Source organism: Suricata suricatta, chromosome 8 (genome assembly GCF_006229205.1).
Source record: "Suricata suricatta isolate VVHF042 chromosome 8, meerkat_22Aug2017_6uvM2_HiC, whole genome shotgun sequence".
In the NCBI taxonomy this organism is placed as follows: domain Eukaryota; kingdom Metazoa; phylum Chordata; class Mammalia; order Carnivora; family Herpestidae; genus Suricata; species Suricata suricatta.
Genome location: NC_043707.1, coordinates 13,947,946 through 13,958,747, shown reverse-complemented (window position 1 = coordinate 13,958,747; position 10,802 = coordinate 13,947,946). Strand labels below are relative to the sequence as shown.

Sequence of the window (10,802 nt, the reverse complement as noted above, 5' to 3'; positions counted from 1 at the left end):
AGTCAGTTCAGGAGACCCTTCACCCGGTTCCCCTAGTGTTAACATTTTACACAACCGTGGTGCGTTCATCGGTCCTGAAACATTCACTTGGGTCCAGCGGTAGTCACTAAGTTCCTGATGTTATTTGAATTTTACCACGTTTTCTTTTTTTTTTTTTTTTAACATTTTAATGTTTGATTTATTTTTGAGAGGGAGAGAGAGAGATCTATAAGTGGAGCATACCTATGATATGTGGCTAAACAACTCCAAGGTGGAGAGAGATCGTCCGTTTCTACCACGTGCCTGACTCCAGCACAGGTTGGCACACACACACAAACGTGCACTGTCAGGGGCGTCTGGGCGGCTCCGTAGGTCAGCTGTCTGACTCTTGGTTTCAGCTCAGGTTAAGACCTTGCGATTCAGGATATCAAGCCCCATGTCAGACTCTCCACTGACAGCGCAGAGCTCTCTTGACATTCTCTCCCCTTCCCTACTTGTGTGCATGCTCTCTTTCTCACTCTCCGTCTCCAAATAAATACATAAACATTTTTTTTAAAAGGTGCACTGTCAGGCTTATAAGGTTTGTAGGCTGCATAATGTATGAATAAATTAGATGAATGATCATCTCACTTTTCGCCTGGCTTTAGGAAGCACACACTCTGAGTCATATTTAATTCCCGCACTCTGAGGCTGAATCCTTTAAAAGATCCTAATTAGATTCTTGGAAGAAATAATACCCATCAGACAAACAAATGACAGGAGGTTGCCTGCGGAGCTAAACTCCAGGCTGGGAAAATGTAATAAGAGGGCCTATCCCTCTGGAGACTAAACAGAGAGGCGGAAAAAAGGTCATGCCATTTCATAGCGGGCATAATGCCCATAAATAGTGTCCTTCAAGGATCAGCGCCTTGTTCCCTGTTAGCTGTTACTCTGAGGAGGAGGAAGGAATACATTCATGTGATTCTAAATACATACTTTGTTTCTGATAAATTAAGCTCCAGAGAGTTCTGGATTGTTAACAAGGGTGTTTTACATTCAAAAAGGCTGTCTTATGGGCAGTATGGGGATAAAGCAACAGCAAACCTTCCTGGAAAGGCAAAAGACACCATTGTGTTCTTGCCTATTTATCATTCTCCTATGTGAATACACATGGTTTACTACAGTATCCGAGGGTCTCACAAGGGACCTCTGAATCGGTCTAGGACAACCAGCTCAATTCGCCGATGAGGAAATTGGAGACCATGCAGGTTAAATTTAGCACAGCTTATTATCTGTGGTTGGGCAGGTTGTGCACTGCACAACTTAGAGGGTGCTGTTAATGTAGGCTCTGTGTGAATGGCGTCTGCTGGGGTGGTGCAGTTCCATCATCCTTTATGATTTTCTCATGAAGAGAAAATGGACTCTTATTGCTTTGAATGAATAATGTACATAAATTTCAAGTGTCTTTCAACTGAGAGTATTTAAAGAACATTAGCATAGCTTTGCAAAGCAAGAGTCTCAAATTTTTGAAGAGTCTCATATTTTTGTTTTCTTCCTGGGAGTCAGTATTCCATTGCAGCAAAGAGCTCAGACTCAGGAATCAAGGAAGAAATATGATTTGATAATTAATTAGCTGTGACTGTAGGCAGATCACTTCTATTTTCTAATCTCGAGCTCTTTATTTGTAATAGGAACATAATATCACTGGGTTGGACAATGTTACCTACAAATTACGCCCCCCCCCCACTTCTTTGCATACTGTGAATTTGTTCCAAGTAGGAGTGGACTTAGACAATGGATCACGGTAGGTCATTGTGCCAATCAATCGGGAAATTCCTTTCCCTGCTTTCCCAGACTCCTTTGCACTTAGGTGTAGCCATGTGATCCTATTCTGGCCAGTGGGAGTGTTGCTTTCGTTTCTCTAACACTCGGTTATACTGGATTCCCTTTCATTCGTTCATAGAGTTCGTAGTTCTCAAAGGCTGTGTCCAGCTGGGAAGAGGATCGGCCTAACCTCTGAGTCAGAAATCACAAACCCAGTTCCCCTCCGGCAGCACCAGTGGTCTTGTGTGACTGTAGGCTAGCCACTTCCTCTTAGGGATCCAGTTTTTTCATGTAAAGTGGGGGTTGGGGTTGATGGTGCCCAAGAGGTTATTTATTTACTCATTTTCATAGGCAGAAAGGACTCCTCAGACCACTGCCCATCACCCTTTTAGCTCCTCTCTAAGGGAAAGGTGCTAGTTGACTCCGTGAGAGTCCAGGACATTCTCTGGGCCATGCATAGCTTGTGGGAGGGGTCGCTGTGCGGCGCTGGCCGCGGCTCTGCTCCCCCTCCTCTCCCACTACGGGAGGCAGGCCAGGACCCTGATGGAGGAGTGCCTGCCTGAACTCTTGCGCATTCCCATTGGGAAATTGGTGGCCATTGGGTTGGGCTCTGTATTAAGTTTGGTAAGACCTCAAGGTTTATATTCATGGACTGGAGGTTAGGAGTGAGGAAGCCTGTTTTAGTCTAGCACTCAGAAACTAAGTGCTCTGATCTCACTTTTTCAAGGGAGTTCCACACTGGTCATTATTAAGTCCAAGTTTGATGTTAATAAAGAAATGACTTGGGGTGCCTGGGTGGCTCAAAGAGATTTCAGCTCAGGTCATGATCCCAAGCCCCATGTTGGGCTCTGCACTAAGTGTCCTTAAGATTCTCTCTCTTAGGGGCACCTGGGTGGCTCAGTTGGTTAAGCGTCCGGCTTCGGCTCAGGTCATGATCTCATAGTTCTGCGTCGGGCTCTGTGCTGACAGCTATATCAGAGCCTGGAGCCTGCTTCGGATTCTGTCTGTCTCTCTCTCTCTCTCTCTCTCTCTCTCTCTCTCTCTGACCTTCCTTTGCTTGTGCTGTCTCTCTCTGTCTCTCTAAAAAATAAATAAAATAACATTAAAAAAAAAGTTAAAAAAAAAGATTCTCTCTCTCTCTCTCTCCCTCTGCCCCTCTCCCCTGTTTCCACTCTCTCTAAAAGGAAGGAAGGATGGAAGGAAGGAAAGAAGGAAGTCTAGCTCCTATTCCTTGTACCTGGCTCCCTAAGGAAACGTGAGAGTTGGATGGGGTGGGAGGGAAGGTATAAGGAAAGTGTCAGTGCTAAGTTTCAGGCGTTCCTGGATCTCCCATCTCAATGGCATCAATAAGATGAGCAAAATTCCAACCCAAGATAATTCTTACTAAACTTTTAACTATTTCTGAAACACTCATTTTGTGCCAGGTCACAGCCAGCTCTGATGTTCTAAAATTCTACTAATTGGTTGAGGTCGACACTGAACCCCAGATTCCCATCCTCCCAATGGCTTGTGCTTTCCTCTCCTGAGACCTGAACACCAGTGGGGACAGCACCGGGAAGCTTCAGCCTTTCCCATCCCCAATTTCCATCAGCCCATTCTTTAATATGGGCAACTGACATTTTCTTAATTTGATGTTGTATTAAACATCTTCGTCTTCAAGTCCTCCTTCCTTCCAGAGACCCAGAACCTTCCTTGTATAAAAATTCTGGGGCTACCCCTGCTGAGGAGACCCCAAAGATTTACACCTTTTTAATGTTTATTTATTTTAGAGAGAGAGAGAGAGAGAGCATTAGCAGGGAGAGGCAGAGAGAGACACACACAGAATCGGAAGCAGGCTCCAGGCTCCAAGCTGTCAGCACAGACCCCAATGCAGGGCTCCAACTCACCAACCGTGAGACCATGACCTGAGCCCAAGTCAGATGCTTAACTGACTGAACCTCCCAGGTGCCCCAAGATTTACACTTTGTAAAATAGAATGGGTTCCATTCAGAGAGAATACTATTTTGAACTGCAACCATCAGAAAGGCACAGCGAGTGATGGCCCGGTGGCTCTGGGACGTTAGCTCTGCCACACGGTGCAGCGCCACTTATCATTGGCACCAGGCGCTCCGGGACACTGCTATACCTCGCTCTTTGAAAATAGGACGGGCTATCATAGAGGACACGGGCAGATGTTTTTAAACTGGCCATGCGCAGTGTATTCTTGCTCTTTTCCCCAGGCAGGATTTAAAGCAAATTTTAAAAAATTAAACACAAACGAACAAGAACACTGCAGTGGGGAGGATCAGAAGAACTTGATGCAGCAGGTGTTTCAGGCCCTGTTCCACAGCAGGTGTCCAGGACCCACAGGTGGAGAGGTACACTTCTTGCGCTCAGGGGGCTAGTGGCCTAGGGGTGAAACAGACATGTAACAAGTGACTGAAAGACAGGCTGGCCTCCGGCCAGAGTTTAATATGCCACGAACCATCTGAGCTTTTCTTAAAAAATGCAGATTCTGTGCAGATTTGGGGTGCAGCCTGAGAATCGGTTTCTCACCAGCTCCAGGTGCTGCTGCTTTAAGGACCACATTTTGATCAGCAAGGGCCAGGCATGGAAGCGTGGGCTCTGGAGCCTGACCTCCCTGGGTTCAAATCCTGGCTACTCTACTTCCTAGCTGAGCGAGCTTAGAGATGCTCCTTCATAGCTCTGAACCTCAGTTGTTTGTCTGTATAATGCGGATAATAAATCCTATGTCACGGTGTTGTGTCAGCATCATATGGTATAATCGGGTTAAGCACTCACCCCATGGTAAATGCCCAACAAATGGTAGCTATTGTCAGGAGAGACTGTGAAGAGCTATTTTCAAATTCTGAAGTTAGCGCTACAGGCATTCCAGGAAGACTCCCCGGCGGTGGTGACATTTGAGCTGACTCAGGCAGAATGGGAAGACGTACAGGGCACAGAGACAGCAGGAGCGATGTCTTACAGCTGGCAGCATGCTGGGCATCATTGTTCTCGAGTCAAGACTCGGTATGACATGGGGTTGGCAGAGGCTCAGCTTTTCCGGATCCTTCCTGCTGTCATCCTTGCTCTGGAAGGGACAGGTGCAGGGATCTGCATGGAGCTGCCCCATCCGACATGGTCACCACTAGCCACATGCAGCTGGTCAACACTTGCAGTGTGTTTCATAGCACATGTTGAAATGACAGTATTTTGGATATACTGGATTAAAGAAAATAGGCAAAATATGTAAAGGGAATATATAATAACATATAAAAAGGCACAGTATATTGTTAAAATTAATTTCACTCTCTCTCTTTACCTTTTGAGAAATGAAGCCAGCAGAAAATTTTAAATTAAATGTGTGGCTCACATTATATTTCTCTTGGGCGGCACTTGTTTCGAGGCTCCGTCTGCTCCTGGTGGGTTCCCTGGCTGAGGCTAGGGCAGAGACATAGGGAATATACCTGTGCCAGGGCACGTTCCCGGTGCCTGGGGCAGCTGGGAGGGCAGGCATGGGTCAGAACCGAGGGCTGGGTCTGAGGAAAGTGAGGAGCTCAGTCATCGCCTCATCAGATGGTCTTACATGTGGGTGTATCAGTTAGCTACTGCTGCATAATAAACCACCCCAAAACTTCGTTGCCTAAGAGAGCAATCATGCTCACGTGTCTGTGGGTCATCTGGGAAGTCTGCTGATCTAGAGGAGGTTGGGTAGATTTTGATCATCTCTCTCTTTTTTTTTTTAGTTTATTTATTTTGAGAGAGAGAAAGCATGCACTCATGGGTGTGAGCGGAGCAGGGGCAGAGAGAGAGAAGGAGAGAGAGAGAGAATCTCAAGCAGGCTTTGAGCTGACTGCACGGAGCCCAAGCAGGGCTTGAACCCATGAACAGCGAGATCATGACCTAAGCCAAAACCAAGAGTTGGACGCTTAACCAACTGAGCCACCCAGGCACCCCTTGACTGTATCTCTTCATGGGCCTCAAAGTTACTTGGTCTGTGATGGGGCTTAGCAATCAAGAAAATGTAAAAGCTCCCAGGTGAGGCAGCTAGGAAGAACCATCAATCCAGACCTTAAAACAGAGGCTCTCAGATTTGAACGTGCATAGCAATTGCTGGGCCCCACCCCCAGATTTTCCAATTCCGAAGATTTGAGTTAGGCCCTAAGATTTTGCAGTTTTTACAAGTTCCTGGGTGACACCGATGTGCTGGTCTGGGGACCACTCACTCTTGGGGAACTACTGAGCAGGAGGAAACCAGTCATGAGGTAATGGTGGAAGGGGTTTCCTACCACATGAAATGGGGAAGTAGAACGGACATCGGGGCTGGCGGGGGAGGGGAGAGAGAGGAAGTGAGGTAAGAGGTTAGATTTAAGAGGCAGTAGCTAACGCTGGTGAGCTGTAGGAATCTCCAGCAGTTTGGGGACTCAGCAAGTTGCAGATCTTACTCAGTTTAGATAACACAGCCTGGAGGGATTTGCCCTCTCGTGGAGAAACCCGCTTTGGCCCCCAGCACATCAGTATGGCACAGCAGTGGTGGACTGACCAAGATTGGGGGAGGATCCGGGGTGAGGGGGCCCTCAGGGGCAGCCTCCCCGAGTCCCGACTGCCGCAGAAAAATCCCCAGCCTCATCCCGGGGACAGTTGGGAAGAAACACAGGCAGGCACAGGGACACAGGCAGGACCCACAGCTGTTGGGGATGGGGTCCAGCATGAGATCCAGGAGCGGGCAAGGTCCAGACCAGCACAGACCTGCCACTCCTCAGCAAAAGCAGCGAGAACAGAAGCCCACATGCCAAACAGGGCCAGGACTAGGGTCAGGGGAGGAAGGCACCTGGGACACACAATGTGAGGGTACAGCAAATACGGGGTCAGGGCTCACCCTAGCCTTCATCCCCGTGCGAAGATGAGATATGAGACCCCTCCCCCCCCAACTGAGGTCCCACAGACTCAATGGTCTTCCTACAGTGCTGCTGGGATTCTGACATGGTCTCTGCATCCTTCACAGAAAAGGCTCCGAGCTGGGGACACCTCTAGAGCTGATGGAAAGTGTTCTATTCACTCTTGTCCTGGAAAAAGGCGGTTTTGAATCAGAAGAGACTGCTTATCATTAATAGGTAAGTTTCCTGAACCCGAAAGGGAATGTCAAATCCAGAGAGAAGAATGGAACTTCTTGCGTGATTCGCACAGCTGGACCGGAGTGTTGAGTTCACTACGGGGTATTTCACAGTTGACATAAGTGGCATCAAAAGGTTTTTAACAAATGAAGGTTTGTCTGAGACAAGAAAGGGTTTGGGACTTGTAAGAACTTGGGTGAGGGGCTCAGACCTGTTATGGAGGAGACCTGTTAAGAGTTGATGAGGCCGTGGGGACCTGGGTGGCTCAATTGCTTAAGTGTCAACTTTGGCTCAGGTCATGATCTCCTGGTTTGGTGGGTTCGAGCCCCGCATCGGGCTCTGCGCTGACAGCTCAGAGCCTGGAGCCTGCTTCGGACTCTGTGTCTCCTTCTCTCTCCGCTCCTCCTCCGCTCATGTTCTGTCTCTCAAAAATAAACAAACATTAAAAAAAAAAAAAAAGGTTTGATGAAGCCAGGCAGTGGATGGGTAAATGTGCCTACCTCTGAGAAATTGGCTGAACCCACAGTGCAAGGACAGGTCTGGACCAGCAAACCAGCCCCACCCGGTAATGACATTGTTATTCACTCAGCAGCGTTTACTTTGGGGAGAGAGGGAGCCAGATGGGCAGGGACACTCTGGGTCATGACAGATCCAGGGGAAAGCCTAGACTTATCACTGAACTTATCCCCGTACAAGAGGCACAACTGGGTGTCAGATGCCATTTGTTCTGAGACCCTGATGGGGCACCTGATCCCCTCCTCGGGGAGGTCTATGGCTCTGGCGGTCAGGGAGGCAAATGTGGTCCCCCTGAGGGTACAGTCAGCCCAGACACAATTAACCGGTTGTTAACCCTGGTGTGACAGTTGGGGCACACTCCCCTTCCTAATGCCTGACCTCACTCTTTACATTGAACTTTCCCTGTATGATCCCCTCCCTGTGTCCAGTTTTTCGTGCACCGTAGGCCTTCCCTCTACAAGACAGGATGAAGGCAGGTTAGGGAAGGCCTTGCTTGCCAGGCAGGGGTGGGTATTTATTCTGCAGGCAGTGGGAGCCGTTGAAGACTTTGGAGCTGAACACTCGCATGGCTAGTATTTCCCGTGCCCTCACTCCAGACAGTGCCTGGCTTGCAGAAATTTGCGCTCAGTACACTTGGTAGAATAAATGATCTGTGCAGTGTTTTAGGAAGAACTGAGGAAGTTTCCACTGTTCTCCACTGCCCTGAAGCAATCTCTCACCCACCCTTTCTCTGCAGGATGATTTATACTTACTTCTACTGACCCCCCCCCCCGATTTGATTTATTCAGGAAGATATTCAGGCTTTGCAGATCTTATCTCTGAACCCACAAATATCTAGAACAATGGGTGGTCTAGTAGGATTTGACACTGGTCCTCTCCCAAAGCACTGTGGTTGGCCTCTGATTTTTTTTTTCCCCATGAAAACCTTCAGAGTTGATCAATTTCAGTGGAATTAGAGCACTATATCGTAAGATAATAATCCCTTCCTCTGTCCTATGTTCAGTCTCCAGGAGTCTGTGGGGTCAAAAATGGAAGGATCAGGCGTTGTTTGGTGTAGCAGAAAGAGCAGGAATAGTGCTCGCTGGCAGACATCATTCAGATCCCAGCTCTGCCAGGGATCAGCTCTCTGGCCTGGGATGGCTTGCTCAGTATCTCTTGGCCTCAGTGTTTTTCTTGAAATATGGGGGCTGTCTCTGTGTCCGGCTCACAGAGTTGTTGTGAGGATGGTAAGGAAGACGGGTATTCAAGTGTTTAGGGCAGTGCTTGGCCACATAGTAAAGGCTCAGTAAAGAGAATAGTTCTTCAAGACCAGTGAGGGGCAAAAGCCCTAGTGACTGGGGTCCTGCTCCAAAAGCTGCCTGACTTTTTCGATCCCCAGCCCTTGAAAGATACTGGGGCTGTTTCTGGGCAAGGATGAGCTTTAATAATAATTTTTTTAAAGAACAAAACTCTTATTTTGATTATTTTTAAAAATGTTTTATTTATTTTTGAGAGAGAGAAAGAGCATAAGCAGGAGAGGGGCAGAGAGAGAGGGAGACACAGAATCCGAAGCAGACTCCAGGCTCTGGGCTGTCAGCACAGGGCCTGACATGGGGCTCGACCCCACAAACCGTGAGATTATGACCTGAGCCAAAGTCAGATGCTTAACTGACTGAGCCCCCCAGGCGCCCCAGAATAAAACTCTTGCAGTTAGAATCTCTTTCCCCTCACAGAACTCTCCAGCCTGAGATATTTGGATTTATGTGTTAGCTTTCGATACTGGATCAGAGTAGGGGTGTGGGCCAAGAGGGAGAGGGTGCAGGGGTGATTCAGAGAAGGGGAGGAAGTACCAGAGCCCTCCAGGCAGGACAAGGATTTATGTCCTGAAGACACGGCCGGCTCCGGTGACAGTGCTGGAGATCCTGGGCTCAGAAGGATCCTGATCTCGGCTTGATGCTCTATTGTCATTGTTGTCTTGAAAGTTTTAATACTTTTGAACAAGGGGCCCCACATTTTCATTTTGCGCCGAGCTCTGAAAATGATGTGCAGCTGGTCCCGTGTAAGCAGAAGAGTGAGGATGAGGAGCGGAGGGGGCTTGGCAGACACCGAGCGGCCCGCCCGCGCGGACCGGCCGCTGACCATCGCCTTTGGGTCTGTGCTTTCCCCGAATTGTTCGACACTTGTAATTCCTCTTGAATGAAGAGAGCGGACACGGATGTGTGTGACACTGTCTTTAAGAAGGGAAAATCAGGGCACCTGGGTGACTCAGTCATTAAATATCTGACTTGGGCTCAGGGCATGATCTCACAGTTCATGAGTTCGAGTCCCACATCAGGTGGGCTTGAGGCGTGCTTCAGGTGAGCCCAGCTTCCCTCTCTCTCCCTCTCTTTCTGTGCCCCTTGTGGGATTCTATCTCTCTGTTTCTCTCTGCCCCTTGTTCACTTGTGTCCTGTCTCTCTCGCTTTCAAAAAAAAAAAAAAAAAAAGGAGGGGGAATCTTGGTGCCCCTGATCAAGGTGGCTCTGAATGTAACCAGGAAGGCATTTCCCTATGAGCACCTGTTAGACTGTCACCTACATACTCTGAAGTGCACTTTGGCTGTCCTTGACCATGGGACATCTTGCTTGTTATGATTTTTCTGCATATGAGGGTAATATAATGGCTGTGCAGTGTTTCTGTCTTTTTCCTATTCATATCTCCTCCGTGGGAGCTGCCCTTCTCTTTCCTCAGTGGTGCTGCCATTCACGGTGTGCCGTCTCCCACCATAGGCACGGGGACGTGACCCAGGCCGGGTGGGCCACAGTGCCCCGTCTCCCTCACCTCTGCAATTGACTCACAGTGGCAGTTTCAGGGCTACCAAAGCTGAGGTTACCTCCGACCTCTGATTGTATTGTGATGGAAATGACAGGTCACGCAGAAACAGACTAATCAGAGTATTTCATGCTTCCTCCTTCCCCTGTGATAACAATGTAAGATTTTACTCCTGCTGTTCCTGCTCCCTCCGTGAATGTGGGATCAACCCATTGCTCCGATGGGCACAGATCCCTGGAGCTGGTGCATTTCACTCAGTGGTGGAGTCAGACAACCGAGGGTCTGCAAACTCTTCAAAAATGTCAGAATGTGTGGTGCCTGGGTGGCTCAGTCGGCTGAGTGTCTGACTTGGGCTCAGGTCATGCTCTTGCAGTTCGTGGGTTCAAACCCTGTGTCAGGCTCTGTGCTCACAGCTCAGAGCCTGGAGCCTGCTTTGGATTCTGTGTCTCCTCTCTCTGTCCATCCCCTGCTTATGCTCTTTGCTTATGCAAAACCTAAAGCACATTGTATTGTCTGAAGCTCTGTGTGTCTCTGTCTCAAAAATAAATACGTACTAAAAAATTGTTCTTAAATGTCAGAATATATGACCCCTTTTACTGTCTTACTCAGGAGAGAAATAAGG

General features: G+C 48.4%; 1 long non-coding RNA gene across 1 annotated transcript; it reads right to left on the bottom strand.

The window, feature by feature from the left end:
- Positions 1-3,725: 3,725 nt before the first annotated feature.
- Positions 3,726-5,347, bottom strand: LOC115298840. The gene is made up of 3 exons (XR_003911865.1): positions 5,084-5,347; positions 4,564-4,983; positions 3,726-4,170 (listed from the first exon to the last, which is right to left on the bottom strand). It is a non-coding gene; the product is annotated as an uncharacterized LOC115298840 (long non-coding RNA).
- Between the last annotated feature and the right edge of the window lie 5,455 nt (positions 5,348-10,802).